Source organism: Carettochelys insculpta, chromosome 2 (assembly GCF_033958435.1).
Source record: "Carettochelys insculpta isolate YL-2023 chromosome 2, ASM3395843v1, whole genome shotgun sequence".
In the NCBI taxonomy this organism is placed as follows: Eukaryota; Metazoa; Chordata; order Testudines; family Carettochelyidae; genus Carettochelys; species Carettochelys insculpta.
The window spans coordinates 191,481,200-191,501,905 of record NC_134138.1 but is presented as its reverse complement, the minus strand read 5'-3'; the positions used below and the strand labels follow the sequence as shown (position 1 = coordinate 191,501,905).

Sequence of the window (20,706 nt, the reverse complement as noted above, 5' to 3'; positions counted from 1 at the left end):
GCATTAATCTTTGTTCCCCACTGAAACTGACCATGTAATAGGGCTCAGGAAACAGACTCCATCACCAGGGGCTCTGTGTTTTCCTCTCAGGCTGTCCTTTCCTCCCCTGCACCAACCCCAGAGGTTCTGCTCACTGCACGCTACCATTGTGTAGGGGGCATTGTGTATCTGTCCATCTCAGCTACTGATTGGTGGAGGCAGAGAAGGGTGAGTGGGCTTCAGAGACTACCAGCTCCTTCAGGGAGTGGGTCTGGCTGCCCAGCACTGGAGCTAACAATGTGCTGTGAGCTGATCTCTGACACAGCTTGGAGGGGCAGAGTGGTTCCGTGCCCTGTCAATTACTGGGAGGACCTGTGGCTCTGCCTGACCCCTCCTTGTGGACACCGCTACAAGAGACAACTCCATGTTTTAAAAACTAAAGGGGATCTATAAGAGAACTATATACAGCGTTGCTACAACTGTAGTTAGCATTTCAGCCATGCCTCTTCCAACTTTTTCTTGCCTACAACCTGTGCTCCTTCCTCCCTTCATATGTCCAACTCTCCAGCTGTGAAGTGGGAAAACTGCATCTCCCTATTTTATAACACCTAACTACAGTGCAAATAGTTTTTTATTAAAAAAAAAAGATTAACCCTAGCAACCATTTTGCCAAAATGCCACTTACCAAAGAATTGCAAAAATAAAAATAAATTCACAACTTGTTTGTGGCTAAATTGAAAAGGGATGGGAAGGAATGAAATATTACTACTATGGTCCTTTTTTGTCTCAAGAGGTGGTAGTTAGCAGTGGCAGTGAGGATCTATGGGCAGTGTTTGAGTCTGCAGCTTCTCTCATGGCTTATCCATCCAGTATTGGATTTGCATGGTCGATTGCAGTAACCACATGTGGAATGAAATATATTGCATAAGTTATTCATAGTGAGTAATATTAGTTTTAAATGGTAACTTTATAGCATAATATATATAAACTTACCTTTTTTTGTGACAAACTAGGGTGAATCACCTGTGACACTGGATTTTCCATGTATTCAGCTTAAAATAAATTGATATTTATTTTTAACATCTCTGTTTGGTGCAGTAGTTGTATAGCTTCTTTTCTTTATATGTTTCATATTTCAGAATCTTATTCTTGAAGTCTCAGATGGATTGGTTTGTTTACTCAGCAAAGCCTGGGTGGTTATTAGCAGCTTCCCATTCATTTGAAAATCCTTTCTAACATCATGATTGATCCTGTCTGGCTTTGATTAAATTATTATTATTTTATAAAATACATCTTCATCTGAAGTATTTTGTAACTTTTCCAGTCCATCCCCCCCACCACCTGTCCATCTAGCTAGCTAGATTAATTTCACATAGTCAGACTGGAAATCATATGCCTAGTTAATTATGGTCTAGCTAAGAAAGCAAAACAATAAGAATTTCCAGCTTTTATCTAAGAGTGCAGCTCAGATGGTCTCCTTAGTACAATGAAAGTCCTTTTATCTGGCATGCTCAGGGAAAGGGGTTGACGGCAAATTAAAAATTTAACTGAGAGGTGAGGGGTTTGGACTGTACATGTGCAGGGTAAGGAGTGGGAAGATCTGTGGGGCACAGGTTCTGGGAGGAGAGATGAGTCCAGAAGTGGTATGGGGTCCAGAAGGGCTGCAGGTTGCTGCTTCTGGTGGAGGTATAGCCAGGTGCCACCTTCCTCCGTTCCCATTGGCTGTGGTTCCCAGCCAAAGGGCTAGCAGCTGCAGGGTCAGAACTCAGGAAAAGGCGGGGAGGGTTGCAGGCAGTGTGCCTGCAGATCCCACCTGGCCAGGCTTCTACCAGTAACAGGGATAGGGCGTATCTTGTGGCAACTACCGGACATGAGCACCCCCATCCTGTATTATGAGCCCCTCCCAAGCCTCACCTCCTGCCCCAAGCCCCCTCCCAGACCTAAGCTCCCTCCCAGAGCATCCCCAGAAGTCCCTCCCATGCCCCAGGGCCCCACACCAATCTCTTTATGAAACGGACTCTCTTTGCAGATCAGAGATGTTGGTTTACTGAGTCAGTTGATTGGTGAAGTGCTGGATAAAAGGGCTTTTACCACAGAACACTCACTCCCCTCTCTGTGAGTAGTTTGATTCTGCTCTGGAACCACTAGTTCTTTTGTTTTTGTATTCCCACTGCAGCACATTGCTGGAGATCATCCTTTGGAAGAGGAAGTTGGTCCAAAGGGAAGTTTATATTGGCAACTAAAGAGAAAAGGGATGGAGTGTCCATCAGTTGTTCTAATGGTTCCCTCCATTGCATGTGGACCAAAGAACACACTGGCGACAGGTGCCCGCAGAGGGAAAGGAGTGCAGGGAAGGGCACGAGAGGCCTGGTGGACAGGGCAGTGCACCTTCTGAATGCTACCACGAGTCACCTATGAAGGAAGAGTCAAGTTATGGCTGGGAAATTACATATTGTGCCTACGACATTGTGTACCAGAGCCTTTTATGGCCCCCTGTTGGAGCCATCTCACCCCAGGAAAGAGCAATGGAGGCGAGTCCTCCAGGCATGTTTAGAGAGGTCTTGTGGAACCAGCCAATCAGAGTCCGGCAAATGCAGATAAAAGAACCCACCAGGCCTTAGCAGGGCAGTTTCTGGATGGGAATATAAGGGCATGGGGCTCTGGCCACAGCAGCTTGCGTTTGCTAAAACTGGGAGTGAGATGACCCGAGAACTCAAGCCCTAAGCTGATGCGGGAGAGCCAGGAGGCTAGGTGCAAAGGGACTCAGGGAATGCAGCAGATAACTAAAGGACACAGTACCTGATGGTTATCTGTGGAGTCCCTGGATCCGTATGCAGAGTGGTGGGCAGGCCCAAGTTCCCCTTCTTCCCCAGTCTCAGGTAAAGCGGTGTAAGACTCAAGAAGGGACAAGGTTCCACTAGAAACCTGAGTGAAGAGCTAGATTTAAAGGACCCAGAGGTGGGGCTGAAGACCCTGATGAGATCAAATGGCTTAGAGAAGTCTCTGCTAGCACAAAGTGGGATCATTGTGGTTGTGTCATTTGGCTGGAGAACAGAGTCACTGACAACTGGTCAGCAGCCAACCAGGGCAGGTGCTAGGAGAGGGGAAAAGATTACAGTACTACTCCCAGCTACTAGAAGAAGCCACAAGCTGTCTCCCCTATTACAAAGCCCAAGAAGTGATCAGCTCCAGTCATGTTTCTACTCCCACACTCCTACAACAGTGTCACGTTCTTGTAATTGGAATTGTGCATGTTCTCTTGGACTGTATTCCTTTGCTTTCCCTTTATCTCTTGCTCAAACGGGCCAGCAATAACATCTGTTAGCGTTAAGATACACTACAGTGACTCTTCTGAGACTGGAGCCCAGTAGCATATTGGCTATTCAGTAGCAAGGAGATAGGATTTTCTGTCTACATGATCTATAGCACTGTACTTCTAATTCAAGAATAGTGAACTATTTTTAGATGTTCCTAAATGATTCAAACTATACAGACAGTTGTATAACAGACGTATAACTGAAACCAAGCATTTAGATTATCTGACTGCTAAAAAATTAATCTCAGCCTTGTTCATCTGAAAAAGTAGGGGGGTTTTGGCCTTCCCCCCCAAGTTAAGTAAATTGTGTACTCACAGAATCTTCGTTTCCATGAACTATGTGAAAACAGTAATGGCAGACATGAACTTTACCTTGAGAGATGAACTGTCATGTTTGCTATGTAGTCCATTGCTCCTAGAGTCTTAAATCCCAGCAGTAACTGCTTAGTGTTTAAGTTAGTCTAATGTCTTACTTGGATAATCTGTAGAAAACCAAGATCAGCACTGCTTTCATATTGTGGGAAAATGATAGCTGTGATGAATGAATATACATAAAAATGGTCATCTCTCTCTGAACCATGAGCTTGGGATATTTATATTATATTATATTCTTATGCTCCTTATTGATTGTCATTACTTAAAATTCCAATTTTTTCTCCTACTGCTTCAGGAACATTGGCAATGTCATTATAAAATGAGATCCAGGAACGTTTTGCATTCAAGTTAAAAACTTCCTAACATATTGGTTACCTTTAAACCTGTAAATTCTGTGACGGAAAGAGCCCTATTGTTTGCAACATTCAGGTATTTCCCGTAACAAAGTGATAGGTGCACTGCAAGTGTTGAGGTAAAGTTTTTAGTTATCAAATACAAAATTGGGAATTCTTAAAATGTGACCAGCTCTTAAAGTGTAACATGTTTAACAAAGATTGGGGTAAATCTTGGTTCCACTGAAATTGGTGTCAAAACTCCCATTGATCTTGACACAGTGGCAAATGAGGACCTTGGCAGAGGATTTCAAGCAACAGCCTACAACTTCATTGAACTTAACACAGAGGAGGCACACTACTCACCCTATCATCCAGAGTGTCACCCACCAGGCACTTTGTTTCCAATGTATTACAGGGCTCCTACCCCATCACTCAGGCTGCGTCTACACTACAGCTCCATTTCGGAAGGACAGCTGTTGACAATAAACGTCGACAGACAGCCTTCCGAAAGGGAGCATCCACACGGGCAAAAGGGGAGCAAAGGTCTGACCTGCCCTTTCGAACGGCCCCCGCCACACTTTCGAAAGAGAGTGTCCACATGTCCCAGGGAGCTCTTTTGAAAGTACAGGGACAGGAAGTACCGGAGGCAGGGTTGCATGGTGTACAAACCCTTCCTGGGCTGCTGCCTGCTATCCTGTTAAAGGGTTCACCACCCCAAGCCCTGGCCTGCACACTCTGAGGGCCAGCTACCTGTCCCTAGGCAAGCAGCAGGGGAATGAGCTGAGGAGGCACCGCAGACCCCCATGGACCCTAAGCAGCTCCACCCCCCCCATCAAGGCCGTGGGCAGAGCACAGGTTGTGGTCCTGGCCACTGTGCACCAGTGACTCCAGGTGGCCACCCTGCTAGTCACCCTCCTGGAGGCTGCCCTCAGGCCACAACGCCTCCACCTGGTCCACCAGGTCACCCGCTGCCTGTGGGGCTTCCCCATAAGCAGTGACTGGTGGGACTGGCTGCTGCAGGAGGACTGGGGTGATGACCAGTGGCTACAGAACTTCAGGATGACCAAGGGAACATTCCTGGAGCTTTGCCACTGGCTCGCCCCAGCCCTCCAGCACTGCAACACCCACAAGAGGCTGGCATTCCCACTCCAGAAAAGGGTGGTCATTGCCCTCTGAAAACTGGCCATCTTGGACAGTCACCAATCTGTTGGCCACCAGTTTGGGGTGGGCAGGGCAACTCTCAGTGCTGCCTTCAATGCAGTAAGCCGTGCCCAGGTCACATCTAGACCGCATGAGGGAGGTAGGGGCTCCATTCTTTCAGAGTTCATTTAGAAAGATCATGGAGTGTGTGTAGAAGTTCTGTGGGTTCTTTCGACCTCAATTTTGAATGTACTTACTAGTGTAGAGGCAGCCTCAGGGTAGACTCTCCTCAGGATATGTCTATACTATACAGCGCCCAAGAACCACTTCCACCCCCTACAAGTGGTGTTTTCTCAGTTGCCAAGAGAAAACTCATGCTGATGAAGCACTATTTACACTAGTACTTGCCATGACAAAGCTTTTGTTGTTTGCAGAGCAGGGGTTTAATTAAGCACCTGTGAACAATAATTGCTCAAGTGCCAGTATAGACAAAGGTTTAGTTTAATCTTATAACTCACATTGCTTTTCTTAATCCCATGACACATCTTACCCCCTATGAGGAGGGGGGCAGAATGTACAAAAGTGGGTGGAGGACCCTGGCCTGTGAAGGCCACCAGATTTCTCCTGATCCATGGGTACAAGGCCTATCTGCAAAATACCAGGTCTTTTATTTGCAGGAACCCTCCCTTTTAGTCTTTCAGTGGCCCTGGAAACTGGCCACAAGTTGCGACAAATCTAACATTCCTTCCAAGTATTGTTAATAAATATTACATCTCATTCCTGTTTAACCTCACTGTGCACCTTGGATGCTGTGAGGAAAGTGAAAACCCTACCTGGTCTGTGGCAAACTTAGCCACAAAGGAAAGGGATAAAGATCATCCTAACCCCACAAACCAGACACCTCGTGCCTGCAAAACACAGCTTTGGTACTACAGCTAAAGGGCAGGGATGGGGTGCTCCTCTTAGGCCTGAATAGGGTTTAAATTAATGAAGTGGGAGAGGGAGAGACCAATCATCTTCCCTACTCCTTTGGCTGGCCAATGAGAGAGTGGAGTCTCTGGAGGGGTAGGGGCCACCCTGGCTTCCCCAGAGCACATTTTGTACCCTTTCACTGATGCTGCCAATCACTGCTAGTTCCATCAGGTATCTCGCCCATTGAAGATGGTGGATGGTACCAAATTCAATGGAGCCCGGAATTCACCCCCACTGGCCAAAGTGCCACCATCTTTCAACAGTATTTGGGGGATTTAACACTGTTTGGAATCCTTATATTAGAAACAAAAATTGCAGTACTTTTGTTCAGTAACAGTATAACTGAGCCCCAGGGGAGGGAAATAACATCTTAGTGCTGTACAGTAAGGTGTGTCCTCTTCTGTGTTACATTTAAATTTGTGAAGAAGCAATAAGAAGGAAAGTTAGGTGATGATGGAATGCAAGAAAGTCATGACCCTGTTTAGCTGAGAGCAAGTTAATAGAGCTGTGTCAATTCCTCACCTCTGAGGGATTTGTAGGTTTACATGGTAAAACGCCTCCCTTTTTCTATGCTAGGGACTAGATTGTGACAGGAAAAGAATGGGGCTATAACTATTACTGTAATTAATTTTGCTCTGTATTTTTAAAGATGTGTACTGCATGACGTATTGCTTACAGAAAGTTTCTTTAAGGGGGTTAGTTAGTCCCAGCCCTAGTGAATTTTATCTAACTGGATTTTCTGCTATAATAAATGAAAACTCATCAGGAGAAAGTATAATTGGGTTTGACACCCATACATTTAGTAGCTAATCAAAACAAAAAAGCAGTCCTGTAGCACTTTAAAAACTAACAGACAGACACACATGGGACAGACCCGCAAAATCTCATCGCCTAATACATCATTTTGTTAGTCTTTAAAGTGCTATATGACTGGTTTTTTATTTTGTTAGAATACAGACTAGCATGACTACCTCTCTGTGACTTAGTAGCTGTAATGAAAGATGAATTCCCAAATAGGGAATCTGATAATCTAATTGAGATAAACCACTTTAAGACCTTACTACATTATTCATTAATTTTCTTAGCATACCTGCTGCGTCTACACTCGCGTGTTCTTTCGAAAGATTTTTCAAAAGAAGTGGGCTCTTTTGAAAGAACCTATGGAGTGTCTACACACAAAAGCATTTTTTTCTAAAGTAAATCAAAAGGATGTGGCGCTCCTTTCGAAATCACTTTTCCTTTCCCGTTTCAGGAAGAGCGCCCTCTTTTGAAAGCTGCTTTTGAAAGAAGAGGTGTATAGGCATTCTGCATGGCCCTTCTTTTGAAAGAACAGTTCATTTTTGATCCCTGGACTGTTCTTTCAAAAGAGCGGGGGCTGTATGTATGCTCTTTTTTGAAAGAACAGATCACTCTTTTGATAAGTTTTTTGTGTGTGGACACACTCTTTCGAAATAAGTTCTTTCAGAAGAGATCTTCCAGAAGAGTTTCTTTCTAAAAATCATAAGAACATAAGAATGGCCATACTGGGTCAGACCCCTGTAGTGTAGACATAGCCACTGATATTTACAGTACACTTCCCAATTTGTTATTGTCTCTATTTCTCCAGCTACAGGCTCAGTTGTTTTTTTAATTTGAGATGAAGCCTTTTATATCACTAACACTTAGCAATAAAAACAAATGCTCCCCAGCAATTCACTTTTCACACAATAGTCATTAGGACAGTATGCTCCTGTTTTATCTTTAATGGCTGAGTGACCAGATGAGTTGATCAGTGAGGCATTCTTAGGAAAGACTAGTGTTGCCATTTTTTTTTTAATTAAAGCACGAAGAATTCATGGGGGTTGCAATGAATGTTTCAAGATACACAACAACACAAAACCCATAGAATGTGTGCATTTTCAGGAGTGGTCAAATTCTCGGCAAGTGATATTTCATTGTCTAAAGCAGTGGTTCTTAACCTGGGGTACATGCATCCCCTGGGGGTGTGTGATGCCCTTTCTGAGGGTGTAAGACATGCCAGATTTTTTTAGAAGGTAAACCATTCAAAACACAAATTAAGCAAGGCACATAAGTACAACTACTTTGTTTCATCAAACCTATGCATTTATTAACATTATACATTTTTAAAAGATTAATGTAATATACAAACAAACAATTTATTTTGAAGTTTTTAAGTTAATTGTAGTGAAATTATTTTGCTACAAAATACAGTGTATCGCCACTTTGAAGGGTATTTCTTGACACATGCGCAGATGATGATGTGGCAGTGTAGCAGCTTTGTTTGAATTCAGTTAGCTGCTAACTGTTAGCGCATCAGATACAGTTTACTTCCACAGCAAAACTTCACAATATCTCTGGGTAGTATTTGCATATTTTTGTACGCCTACTGTAGTATTATCTGTGCTGAGTAATAACATAAAACTATTTTACATATATTTAATATGCATTTAAAAATGTATTGGCCTCCCCATCTCCATTTTTGGTTTTTGATAAGGGGTCTGAGAACATATTTGATTTTTGATAAGGGATGCGAGAACATAGTTTGAGAACCAAGAAGGTGCAGGCTGCAGTAAAAGTTAAGAACCACTGGTCTAAAGCAACTATCTAAGTAACTGGTTAATGCCAGTACAAGAATTAAAAAGGACAAAAAGGTACAACATTTACAATTCTGTGCCAAATAAACTAAAGGCAGACTGAAATAATGAGACCAAATACAGTAAGTATTTGGCGAATATGTTTATATATTAGTAAAATTATATCAAAACCTCTTTCATATATTAAAATAAATTCTCATTATCAGACATATTAATATTCTTTTTAAAAATAACATTATTTCATGCTTTTCCAAATAGCTATATAACCTCTGCATACCAATGTAGAATAAAATCCAGCTTGTACAGTGGAATATATTAGTTTTCAGTCACATCTTTTCACTTGAGTGGGCTAATATTTTTCATAGAATTGTATTAATTTCAAGAATATAAGAACTGTGAAGAGGGGAGTTACTGTAGTACCCATGTCTCATTAAATAATTGTAACTGCAGGAAAAAAGTGAACTTTTCATCTATAGAATCAACAACTTACATGTACATAATACAGGATGAATCTCTCTTGTCTGGCACCTTTGGGACCTGACCAGTGCCCAGCAAGAGAATTTGCCGGATGATGGGAGGTCAATATTTTCTAGCACATTACAAACACTTCCACTGCTTACTGGACTCTTAGAAGACATTTAGGGGGTAAATTACAGCTAAAGAACAGCACAGAACACTGACACGCAGGACTGGTGGCTATAAACAAACTTTATGGGACCATGGGAAACTTGGCCACACCCACGCTAAGTGGTTGTTTGGCTAATTAAAATAATACCAGATTACCGAGTTTGATGAATGAGAGAGTTCTGAATTAGAGAGGTTCAACCTGTAGAATTTTTATTTGCCTGACAATTTCTCAAGTTTATTATTTTAGATTATACTATCAACACAAATGCTAGTAGTCACCCTTCCAGGATAAAGAAGCTGTCATACAGCATTTTATTTAAGCTGTTTATTTTGTCAGTCAGTGAGCAAATGAGCATAGTGTGTATCATGGGAAAAGCTGTTCTGAAATGGAGTATTACTGCAAATGAAACATTTAACATAGTTTTGTCCTAAAAGGAAAAGCTAGAAAGGTGGGTCATTTATAAAGATATTCATATTTAATCAGATGCTATAAAAACCTCATTGTCATGGTAAATCATTCCTGTGTTATTTTGTGATCTACATAATCATGCTAAGGCTGAAAACTGGTTGTAAGATCTTACAAAATGGTATTTGCAAATCCTGCAGTTATATTAGTTAATTAGCCGTGGAAATATCCTGCCTTAATGCAATGAGTCAGACTTCTTATTAGTGAACCTCATCACCAAGAGCCATATCATATTCTCTGGCTTAAGGAAGAGAGTATGTGGGAAAGCAACAGAAAGCCACAGAAAGCCTGCAAACCTGAATCTTTCCAGTCTTTGTATGGCCTCATTTGAGTGGAGCGGTTTAGGGCGCCATGAAGGAAGCAGGGCTCCTGTGTCTTACAACTTAGGATCTTCAAGATAAACTATCCTCAGCCAAAGTTTCTGAACTGCCCCATACTCATAGTAGACTGTCCACTTCAGGGCACGTGCTGCCTCCCTCATATCTGGCCTGGTAGTAGTCGTGGAGGAAGTTTAGCAGAGGTTTTATCTCTCTCTTTTTTTAAAAAATGCTGTCCATTTTATTAAACTGTTCTTTTGTGACTTTAGCAGCTACTGTTCCATGAGGAGGTAGTGCCAGGGGGCATTAACCAGTGATAATTCCTGGGGGCAAACTCCCTGCAAGGAACAGAAGCTGGTAGAAGGCCTCCAGGAACATGGGAAAAGAATGAGCAAGAATAAGTAGCAACTTCTACAACATTTTTGTTTGTTTGTTTGTTTGTTTGTTTGTTTGGGGTTTTTTTAATATTTGGTCATCAGTGCTGGGGAACAATGGCAGCACCCAGCCAAATGCTGATGTTTTGGGTTTCATAATGCTAGTGCTGAGCGGGCAGTGCTACGACTCCTCTGCAGCTTGCTCTCTTTAAAACAACAGAGATCCTGGCCATTTGCAACTCAGACATAAAAGGTAGGATAAAGGTGCCATGTTCCCTATCATACCTTGTGCTGAGGCTAAAATACAACCAGCATCTAACCCTTTATTTGGGGAGAGGAATATGCAGTAAGGGACACAAATATAGTAAGAATAATATGTGTCACAAAACCCCACTTAAGAAACTATTGTGTTTGTCTGGGGACATAGAGCTCCATAAAAGTTAACGGTTGTATCTCTTTCTCCATAGTGGGCTACAATGACATGAGACCATCATAATGCAGTGCAACCATGGTTTTAGGCCTGACCATATCTGTCACAAACTCAATAAGGCTTTATCCTCACCTGGTTTAAATCAGCATAGCCCTATTAATATAAGATGAGGTTTGTGGATTACCCCAGAAAATATGTCCCCTCCTATTTGAGCAACCTGGTAGTGTTTCAGGAGTGTCTGATTTGTTTCTTTAATGTGGGGAGCTGGTGGCAGGAGAGACCAAAGGAAGACCCCTTAATTCTGGAGTTTGCTTTCTTTCTGAATCTATCAGGCCCATCTCTTTACTCAGGTATTTCAGGGAAGAGGCTACAGTCTGGGTTAATAGATGTTTGTGATTATGCTTGTTCATAAACTGTTTCTGTTGTATTACAAGGAGAGACTGATCTAGTTTATTTTTGGTCCATTTTTCTATTTGATTTAGTACAGTTTTCTGATTATGAGGGGCACCCGGGGCCTGGAACAAGCACTTGCTATTATTATTTTATAAACCAAAATAAATAATGCATTGTTTGTGCTTTTAAAAAGGTGTCAATCAATGCCAAGCATTGCAAAAGTATACATGTGAATTACATTATTATTCTTTTTCTAGTGCGGGGGGGGCCAATTATTTTCCAAGTGAAGTCAAAGGCAAATTCCCACTGTTTTCAATGAGCCCATGACTGATGTTCTTTAGCAGGATGATCTACATGTCAAGTTGCTTAATATAGTAGTAGTCCTATGCTGTGTCTCCACTAACTCCCTACTTCAAAGGGAGGATGGTAAGTAGGGTGTCGGGAGACTATTAATGAAGTGCTGCAGTACATATGCAATGCTTCATTAAGCTAATTCTCCTCTGAGGCAACTTCAGAATTTTGAGGAATACATTATGGGGACCTTCTGACAGTTGGCATTGAAGGGTTCCTGTGGCCATAGATACAGTGTAAAGAGATTTTGGATTCTAATCAAACTTTAAAAAAAAAAGGCAGGAAATCTGTGTGACTTTCTGAGAAAGGCCAGGTACTTTCAAGGCACTATGGGCTAGTGGGCAGGGCACAGGACTAGAACTCAGGACCTTAATTCTATTTCCAGCTGTGCCACTTAGAAGCTGTGTGACTTTAGGCAAGTCAGGCCACCTCAGTTTCCTTTAGGAATAAGGGGACTTAAAAGTAGGCAGGGTCCTTTCGAAAAGGAGCCCTGTCGGGATGAGCCGTGCGGCGGCGAGCCGCCTCAATTTCGAAGTGCCGCGGCCACCCGCATGCTAATGAAGCGCTGAATATGTATTCATCATTAGTAATATGTATTATCATTAGTAAACTTCGAAATGGCCATTTGCATGGCCATTTCGAAGTTTTTGGCTAGTGTAGACATAGCCAAAGTGTGGAAAAGGAAACTGAGGTGGCCTGACTTGCGTAAAGTCGCACAGCTTCTAAGTGGCACAGCTGGAAATAAAACTAAGGTCCTGAGTTCTAGTCCTGTGCCCTGCCCACTAGCCCATAGTGCCTTGAAAGTACCTGGCCTTTCTCAGAAAGTAACACAGATTTCCTGCTTCTTTCTTTTTTTTAAAAGAAGTTTGATTAGAATCCAAAATTTCTTTACACTGTATCTATGGCCACAGGAACTCTTCAATGCCAACTGTCAGAAGGTCCTCATAATGTAACTCACTTTCCCACCACACTGTTATATATAATCTCCCCAAAGTGTCATAGAAGGATCTCATGTACACCAGAAACAGTGCACCTGAACATCATGTGATCAAAATAGCAGAAATGTAGCACTTTAAAGACTAACAAAATGATTTATTCGGTGATGAACTCTCTCGAGACAGACCCACTGTATCAGACCAATACTGACTGACGTTTATAAATACAAAGGACCAAAAAAAAATGCAATGAAAACTGACAAATCAAATAGGACTGAAGGAAGAGGGTGAGAGGTGGGGGGATGCAAATTGTCCTGTCTGCGATAATTATGTGTGTCAAAGGAAGGGGAGCAGTCCTTGTAATGTGTGAGGTAGTTGATGTCTCTGTTCATACCGTGTGTTAATGTGTTGAATTTGAATATGTACTCTAACTCACAAATCTCTTGCTCTAATCTGTTGTTAAATTTCCTGTGTTCTAGGATACAGATTCTCAGGTCTTTAACAGAATGGCCCACCCCATTGAAGTGTTCACTGACTGGCTTATGTGTGTTGATTTTCTTGATGTCTGCTCTGTGTCCACTTATTCTTTGGCGAAGGTTTTGCTGAGTCTGTCCAATGTACATAGTGTCAGGGCATTGTCCGCACATAATAGCATATATAATGTTGCTGGAAGTGCATGAGAATGTGCCTTTGATCTTGTAACTAACATGGTAGGTCCAGTTGCAACAAACCCCGCTGCCAACTTTGTCCACGTATTTATTCTGGACCTAATCATGTGAGAAATAGTGCTACGGATCTGAAATGCTTTTTTGAAATAGCTTGGGTGCTATTTCAGAATGCATTTTGAGTGTATTCTGTTATTCTGAAATAAAATGTTTCAAAATAGCTGTTTCAAAATGCACACCCCCCATATAGCCAGGGGCCTTTCAAAATGACCCCCTGATTTCAAAAGCCCCTACTTCCCAAAACCAGATGGGATCAAGGGGCTTTTGAAATCAGGGTGTGTGCATTTAGAAACCAGCAGTTTCGAAGTGTACGCTGCTGCCGTTATGCTAATGAAGCACTGCATATTAATGGAAACACCTCATTAGCATATTCCGAAGTGCCACATTACCATAGCCCTTCCAAAAGGAGGGGCTAATGTGGCCTCAGCCTTAGGTAATATCAGTTTCAAAGTAAGATGTTTCAAAACAGCTATTTTGAAACATCTTATCTTAGAATAACAGAATACACACAAAATGCATTCTGAAATAGCAACCAAGCTATTTCAAAAAAGCATTTCCAGATCCATAGCACTATTTCTAACATGGTTAGGTCCAGTGATGGTATCTCCAGAATAAATATGTGGCAAAGTTGGCAGTGAGGTTTGTTGCAACCAACACTGGACCTACCATGTTAGTTACAAGATCAAAGGCACATTCTCATGCACTTCCACCAACATTATATATGCCATTATGTGCAAACAATGCCCTGACACTATGTACATTGGACAGACTGGGCAAAACCTTCACCAAAGAATAAATGGACACAGAGCAGACATCAAGAAACTCAATACACATAAGCCAGCCAGTGAACACTTCAATGGGGTGGGCCATTCTGTTAAAGACCTGAGAATTTGTACCCTGGAACACAGGTAATTTAACACAGATTAGAGCAAGAGATTTGTGAGTTAGAGTATGTATTCAAATTCGACACATTAACACATGGTATGAACAGAGGCCTCAACTGCCTCACACATTATAAGGACTGCTTCCCTTCCTTTGACGCTCGTAATTATCGCAGACAGGACAATGAAGGCACTGCATGTTCCAAAGTGACATATTACCTTAGCCCTTCTGAAAGGAGGGGCTAGCGTGACCAAGGCCTGAGTGTCCAGCTAGAGGGAAATGTGTTGGGGGGGCTTGTGAATATCTCAGGACAAGCAATTCCTCCATATTTTATGACTTCAGACCAGTAGAATTTCATTACAAATGTAAATAAAACAAAAAAAGTGTTTTTGAAGATTAAATGTATAAATGTAATAGACGATTTTGAACATAATGTAAACTTCTTAAAAACCTTTGACTCTAGGTTATACTATTAGTATGCAGACTGTTGACTTAATCAGGAGTTTGGCCTGCACTAGGATGGTTCTTAGTTTGCATCTGCAATTCTATCACACCACCTGCTAAACTATGACTAATTTTCCTTCATGTGACATTGCTATAAATAAAGATAATCTCTAGTTGTTTTAATATCTTTTTATGGGGAGGTTATATAGATTAGTTTAAGTGTTTTTTATTATGAATTTTGTCTCCTATACTTTAATCAGCCTCTTGCCCTTTGTGTAAGTGCTATTAATAATAGTCAAGTAGATTAAAAATTCTCAGGGACTCTTTAGACTCTTTAGATTATTATGTGTGCAACTTTCTCTGAATGATATGGCAAAACATACAGGTAGAGCTGATCCTATTTAACTGCATTCTCAACTATTACAACATTTCAATACCCTGCAAGATCAGCAGCTACTAAAAGAAATTTTAAAAAGTAGTTTACCTTCAACATCAAGCATTTGAAAGCAGCGTAGAAGTTAGGGTCACAATCCAGCATTCTATGAGCACTGTTAACTTGATCTGCTTATTTTTTCTTTAAATTCATTTAAATGTGAACAGGTTCATACTCCTAAAACTCTTTGATGGCACTTTTGAGTGTACAAGTAAAGCAAGATCTGACCCTAAATGCAAGCCTGCCACACAATATGTGCCCATTATAGGATGAATGTTTAAGAATATAAATATAGATATTATGCAAATAGGATATTTCAAATACCAATGCCCCTATAACTGATTGTCGAAGTAGGTGAAGAAAAACAACAAGATGCTCAGAGAGCAGATGACACTTGGGAAACCAGTTCAGAAACACTGTATTTAACTATCTGCCTGGAAGAGATTATCCAAGACTAAATGCTAATTCACATGACATAAGTTTAGCATCCCTATTAGAATAGTACAGAAGAAGCAACCTTCTTCCAACACTTAAAGGATCATTTTTAGAATAAGGAGGGCGGCATCATCCCTGAAGCTCCTCTCTCTCCTTCTCTGCTTCAGTCTAGCTCTTTGCTTAGAGCCATCCTTGGACTCTGGTGCCTTGATTCTAGCTGCAGCTTTAAAAATAGCACAAGTATCTGTACATAAAATATATTTTCACTAGCATTAGGCAAGGGAGGCAAAATGTAAAGTAACGTAGGAGAGAACTGAGAGCTTGATTCTGATCCCTCAGGTGTTTTTAAAACATTGACTTCTCTTAAATTCTAGCAGAATAATTGAGATTAGAACCAGGTCTGTAGTGAGCTCAGCCTTCACCAGTTTAGGACCTACTGCAGTGCCCAGTAAATTCAAGGGGAGTCTTTCCATTGGCTTCAAGGGGCTTTGGATCAGGCCTATAGAAAATATTTTTTACGATGTTGCATGGCTTAAGGACCAGTTGCAGACTTTCCAGGCCCTAGGCCATAGCAGTGTATACAGTATCTATTGGCCTTTCAGGGAACCCTGGATCACATAAAATGGAATAGTTTTCATGGGTGTTTGTTCTTCATGCTTGCCCAGCTGATTTAGCAAAAGGGGCATGTGGGAGGTATGCACACATATCAAAGGGCAGTGTTTGGGAGAGCAGGCAGCTTCCAAAGCTCTTCATCAAAACAAACCCAAGTTCTGGGAATGCAGCATCAATCTTGGGGATCAGGACAGAGCCAGGAGGTTGCAGATTCAATCAAATGATCCCTATCGCTTCTCCAGTACATCACAATGCTCATTGCGGTTGAATTTTTCAACGTTTATTCATGGTTAAGCATTGAATTTGCTTCCATGTATATATATACTTTTTATATTCTCTATAAAAATAGATAATAGCTCCCTGGGTAGCAAGGCTCTTGGCTGAGGTCAAACAGGCAAGTTCACTGTGGAATGGCATCAAAGACTTCCTTGCATGTACCCTGTGGAGGATGCTCTGGTATCAGTTTTGAGTTCCATATATGGCAAATGGGATTGGAGTAACTATAGTATCAATTAATCAGTCTTTCCCATGATTGCCAGCAAATTTAAATTTGGCTGGTGGAATCAGATTCCCAATGGCAGTGCAGGCAGTCAGACATGTACAGTTTATGCAGGTTGCAGCTCAAATCATTGCTAAAACACAGAGTCCTAAATTGCTTTCCAGCACTGCTCTGTGCTCCAAAGTGTCTTTCAGCGTGTTCTGGGCTCTGGTCTATTGTATTATCTTAGTCACTCTGAAAGGCAGTAATTAATATTTGTCATGACTACTCTTCATTTGGCTGTTAGCAACCTTGTTTTCTTCTTCCTTTAGCTGAGGAGGAATTCAGTATTTTTAATAATTAAACCACATGAATAGTTGATCTTGGTGATGTAGCACATAATGCAGAAATCTCTTATGTAAAATCAACATGTTTGTATCGCTGCTGTCTGATGGGCTTGAAGTTGATTTAAAAAAAGTTATCATGAAAAATTAAAGTTGATGATAATAATAGGCATTATTAAACTGTTTGCTACGTGCCACTAATTTAGGAAGATTTAGATTTCTCCTGGGGAACCGCTTGATGTATATTTGCTTTCGATTAAATTTGCATATGTTAATTTAAACTTGATTTTATCCATATGTTTGCTTTCACTAAGGGGGAAAAATAAATGTATTATGTCCACCCTTTATTACAATGGGAGCCTAAGTTTGTGGGCTTTATAAAGAGATGTAAAACCTGGGTCATTACTCATGAGCTTGTATGCAATGGGAAGCTAAAATTCATTAGCCTTATATCAGAGAGACTGCTGTGAGAGAGTGCACGTTGTGAGGGAGAGCAAGTGCGTAAATAATAATGAAAGTCATTAGTGCCATTCAGTGTGTAAGAATGTCAGAAATGTAATTGGAGCATTAAAGTGAAATCCATGATGACAAACATCAACACAACAAAGAGAGTGAAAATCTGGTTATCTTTAGTTTGACAGATTATTTCAGGATCATGGGGGAGGCCCAGATGGTGCACAAGAACATGTTATGAACAGTGATATTTTAATATTTTCATGATATGATATTTGGGAATACAGTGCCACAGACACATGAGGAGGTTTTTTATTTGGAAACCTAAAGTTCCTTGGAGCATACAGACTTTACGACTGACTGACTGAAACAATAGATAGGAAAAGTTCTTGCACTGCTGAAAGATTTGCTTTTGATGTTGTGATAACTGTGTGGCACAATGCAGCATGGTGTTAGAGGTTTTTTAAGTTTCCTGTCTCTCTAGAGATGCAGTTTCTTTCTTTAAAAGAGAGGGGGAGGGTGAAAAGGAAGAAAATGATTTAACAATTACGCAGGAAATTATATGATGCTAAAATTGTACCATGTTCTGCTGTTTCAAAGGAGGGACTTTCTACGGTATTGTGAACTGCAAAGGCTGTAATTTTAGGGTATGAAAAAAAATGTAGATTACAAAACAAAGAAAAATTTAAATATGTCTACAGGACAAGGCAAAGAGAAACAAAAAGAAGGCAGCTGGAGAAAATTTGAGGGAATTAAAGGTAAGGAAATGTATTATTTTAAGGGCAGTGAATGATAAATAACTGTGCTTGGGAATAAAGTCTGAGGATCTGACAATACTGGGAACTAAAGAGTTCTTTCTGTGTTCTGCCGCTTAAGGTACAGTGTTACAATATGCCAGTATCATTTGGTGTTGAATAGATCTAATTTTCAGATTAGCAATTGTTCATTCTTTGTAGCAACTCCTCTGCAATAGACTAACAGACATCAAAGTCTGTTCCAAATGTAAGAGAAACAATAGGAATTGCTGGACTGATACCAATCAACCAAGCTTTGTGTATTAAATCCTTTGGACCTGGGACATGGTCTGTTTTAAGAAAGGCCAATCAGGCAGATTCTCTGGTATGCTGGCAGTAGGAGGGTTGCTATGACTGAAACTACTGTGCACTGGTAATAGATTGATATTTATTTCCTGCCCAATGTCACATGAATTGGACCAAGGTTGTAACAATAGGTCACTAACCACACCAAATTGTGGAGATCAAACGTTTCCCCTGTCACATGAAAGAAATCAGGCTCCACTGGCCACATTTTTGCTAAAGTTTTAAAACTTTACCATCACTCTTGCGTGTCAACTTTTTTTATTTTTATATACGGGTTTAAAACACTTCTACACAGTCGCACAGCGGGAATGTATTCATTGGCTCTAGAGCTTGCTGCTATGCTTCAGTGTTGCGCATGCGGCACAGCAGTCCTATGCAGGAGTGAAACACTGTACTGTGTTATGGGTCTAGTTGCCTTTTTTGCCAGTCATCTACTGAAGATGAACAGAAGAAACAGTAAAGAGAAGGCTGTCGGGTACCAGCTCCCTATACCAGCTTGTAAAGTGCTGGTATTGGAAGGTGCAATGTGGTACAGTTCTTAATTCTAGGTTGCTTCAGATCTTTTGGCACATTTCTGCCCTGATTTACACATAAAGTATGATGCGGCCCTGGGAGGGCAAACAATTCATCTCACATTGAGTATGCAAGAAAATTATATGGCAGGGAAGTGCATGAGGCTGTCTAATTCCTCCACGTGAAGAGTCTTTTAATTTTCTCCAGTGCAGAGTTTCTGACCTACATTTGAACTTGCCCATGAGTTACCTGCTGCTTATTCAAATGACTAGGTTAATGGGTGTGTGTGTTTTTAAACAGAGGCAGAAACTTCATTATTTTAACTGGGATGCAATCCTCTCCTTACAGGGAGTATGGATTTTTATATTGGCTCATGTTTAGATTCTATAGCATCCCCTCCCTTATTCTGCATCATTCTTCTTTGGCTAAAAACATATTTGTAATGTTTTATTTTTAATTCCTGCAGCAACAATGTTTTGACTAACTGGGATTCAGCACCCATCTTGAAGGCCTTTCTCAGTTTGTCCTCTGTCCTTGCTCAGGTGAAAATTCCCTTTTTGACTTCAATAGAGTGAAGATACAATAACATGGAGGGTCCGATTTTCTATTTCCACAGGTAACTCCTGCCCCAAAGCAGGACCACAACAAGAGAAATTTCCTGGGAATCTCATTAAGGACATACGTCCCCGATCATCAAGGAGGCAAACATTTTGTTAACTGTATCCCAGGGCAATTGCCCAAAACTCTCAGATCCTGCAGAATCAGCAGAAGGAGGAAAGAAATAGCCGTTGGCTAAAGGTGGGAGGGTTATATTTTTCTTTTCCAGTTTTGGGTCTGTAGTACAGCTTAGTGGACCTGTTACCAGGCTTCCTTGGCTGGTGGCAAGCCCCAGAATGCCACTACAGAAGTATTCATATTGCAGTGGGATGGAGTAGGTTGCGGGGAAGTAATACAGCCAGCTGACTGAGCTACTCTGTCTAGGGTGCTCTCCTGCAACAACAGCTGTGAGGGATCAAACTTTGTGCATGGAAAGGTTGGAAAGGGAATAATGGAGTGACATCCACTGAAACAATGTGAACCAACACTTACAATAGCATGAGGCTTTGGGGCAGCATTGAAATATATGTAAAATAACAGGGCAACAAGCATAGTGGATCTTTCAATGTAAAAAGTAAATTGACCACCTTCATTAAAAATATGGAGAATTCCCCATGCCCTGGTGCATGTGGGTACAATAAATAGTTACAGAGATTTGCTTTGTAAGAACTACATCATCCAACTCCTATTGGGACCAGGTAGATACCAACGTACGTGTGCGTGTGTGTGTGTGTGTGTAAAAATCCTAAGCAGACATTTTAGAGCAAATCAGATGTTCTGGGACTACGAGCTCGGAGGATGACATACATTCAGAAGAAATTTCAAAGGGAGTGATTTAGATGTGCAGCAGTGAGTAGTACTCTTCCCAATACTTTGTGCTTTGGGGTATCACAGAATCACGGGGCTGGAAGGGACCTCAGGAGGTCATCTAGTCCAGCCCCCTGCTTCAAGCAGGATCAACCCCCACTAAATCATCCCAGCCCGGACCTTCTCCAGCCAGGACTTAAAAACCTCAAGGGATGGAGAATCCACCACCTCTCTAGGCAATGCATTCCAATGCTTCGCCTCCCACCTGGTGAAGTAGTT

At 41.4% G+C, this 20,706-nt stretch overlaps 1 protein-coding gene across 7 annotated transcripts in view; it reads left to right on the top strand.

Annotated features, from left to right (window-relative positions):
* ARPP21 (cAMP regulated phosphoprotein 21) overlaps positions 1 to 20,706 on the top strand; it is a 292,758-nt gene that overhangs the window by 65,276 nt on the left and 206,776 nt on the right. The window contains exon 2 of one of the 7 annotated variants that reach the window (XM_074988189.1): positions 18,112 to 18,168. The exons of the other annotated variants lie outside the window; for them this stretch is intronic. The gene's annotated coding sequence lies outside the window, so the exon portion shown is untranslated. The remainder of the gene's footprint in view (positions 1 to 18,111; positions 18,169 to 20,706) is intronic. 7 annotated transcript variants of the gene reach the window in all.